This window comes from Budorcas taxicolor, chromosome 12 (genome assembly GCF_023091745.1).
Source record: "Budorcas taxicolor isolate Tak-1 chromosome 12, Takin1.1, whole genome shotgun sequence".
NCBI classification, from domain to species: Eukaryota; Metazoa; Chordata; class Mammalia; order Artiodactyla; family Bovidae; genus Budorcas; species Budorcas taxicolor.
In genome coordinates this window covers 41,900,693-41,902,368 of record NC_068921.1, presented here as the reverse complement: position 1 = coordinate 41,902,368, position 1,676 = coordinate 41,900,693, and the positions used below count along the sequence as shown (strand labels likewise).

At 33.3% G+C, this 1,676-nt stretch overlaps 1 non-coding gene across 1 annotated transcript; it reads left to right on the top strand.

Moving 5' to 3' along the window:
- Window positions 1–998: 998 nt before the first annotated feature.
- TRNAC-ACA (transfer RNA cysteine (anticodon ACA)) lies at window positions 999–1,070 on the top strand. Its single transcript has one exon. It is a non-coding gene; the product is annotated as a tRNA-Cys (tRNA).
- The last annotated feature ends 606 nt before the right edge of the window (window positions 1,071–1,676 follow it).

Below are 1,676 nucleotides of genomic sequence, written 5' to 3'. Positions count from 1 at the left end.
CAGGGTCTTTTTCTGATTTTAGTATCAAGGTAAATCTGGCATCATGGAATGAGTTAGGACCTATTCCCTCCCCTTCAACTTTTTGGAATTGTTTGAGAAAGACAGGTATTAACACTTCCTTCAATGTTAGTAGAATTCCCCATTGAAGTGCCCTTTTGTTTTTTGGAAAATTTTTGATTCCTCATTTAATTTAAATACCAGTAATCCTTCTGTTCAGATTTTCTATTTCTTCCAAATTCCATTTTGTAAGATTGGGTGTCTCTAGGAGTTTATCCATTTCTTCTAGGTTGTCCAATATTTTGCTATGTAACTATTCAGAACATTCTCTTATTTGTAATGTCAATTGTAACTTTTATTTTAGATGAAATGCCCATCCTATAGATACTAATTAAGGCCATCTGTCCTAGTATGTCATTTAAGAGCACTCTTTTCTTATTGATTTTCTGTCTGGATAATCAGTCCATTGATTTAAGTAGGGTATAAAATCTACTATTATTCTACTACAGTCATTTTTCCCTTTATGTCTGTCATTTTTGCTTTATACATTTGTTTTAGGTATATATGTTTACCAATGTTATATCCTCTTCTTGGATTGGTCTCTCTATCAATATATAATACTCTTCTCAGTCTTTTACTATATATTTTGGTTAAAAGTCTACTTTTTCACTAATATAAATATTACTATTCCATGTTTCTTTTCATTTCTATCAGCATAAAATATAATTTCCATCACTTCATTTGAAATGTGTGTGTACCTTTAGCTCTGAAATGAATTTCTTGTATAGGTAGCATATAGATGGATCTTATTATTATTATTTTTTTAATCCCAACATGTATCCTATGACTTTAAGTGGAGTGTTTATTCCACTCACATTTAATGGGATTATTGATAGGTACATATTGCTATTTTATTGCTTGTTTCTGTTCTCTCTCTCTCTCTCTCTCTTTTGTTTTTAGTTTCTCTCTGTTCTTTGTTTTCACTTAGAGTTTTCCTGAGTTCCCTGGTGGCTCAGATGGTAAAGCATCTGCCTACACTGCAGGAGACCCAGGTTCAATCCCTGGGTGGGGAGGGTCTCCTGGAGAAGGAAATGGCAACCCACTCCAGTATTCTTTTTTGGAGAATCCCAGGGATGGAGGAGCCTGGAGGGGTGCCAGCTTTGAAGTCTCACAGAGTCGCACACGGCTGAAGTGACTTAGCAGCAGCAGCCAGTATTCTTGCCTAGAAAATCCCATGGACAGAGGAGCCTGGTAAACTATAGTCCATGGGGTCGCAAAGAGTCAGTCCGGATTGAGCAACTTCATTTTCACTTTCACTCTTTCCTTTCCTGTAGCTTGATGATTCATATAATATTATGTTTATATAACTTTATGTTTAGTATTTGTACACTTATTGTAGGTTTTAACCTGTGGTTACTGTGAAGTTCATATATATTGACCTATAATTATACTACCTATTTTAAGCTGATAATCATTTAAGTTCAAACGTTTTCTAAAACATTTACATTTTACTTCCCCAAACATTTTATGTTTTTTATGTCATATTCACATCTTCATGTCTATTCCTTAACTTTTTACTGTAGCTAATTGATTTTATAATTTTTCTTTTAACCTTTACACCGGTTTACTTAAGTGATTAAAAAGTATATTTTCTTTATATGCATTATATATTTAGTGTA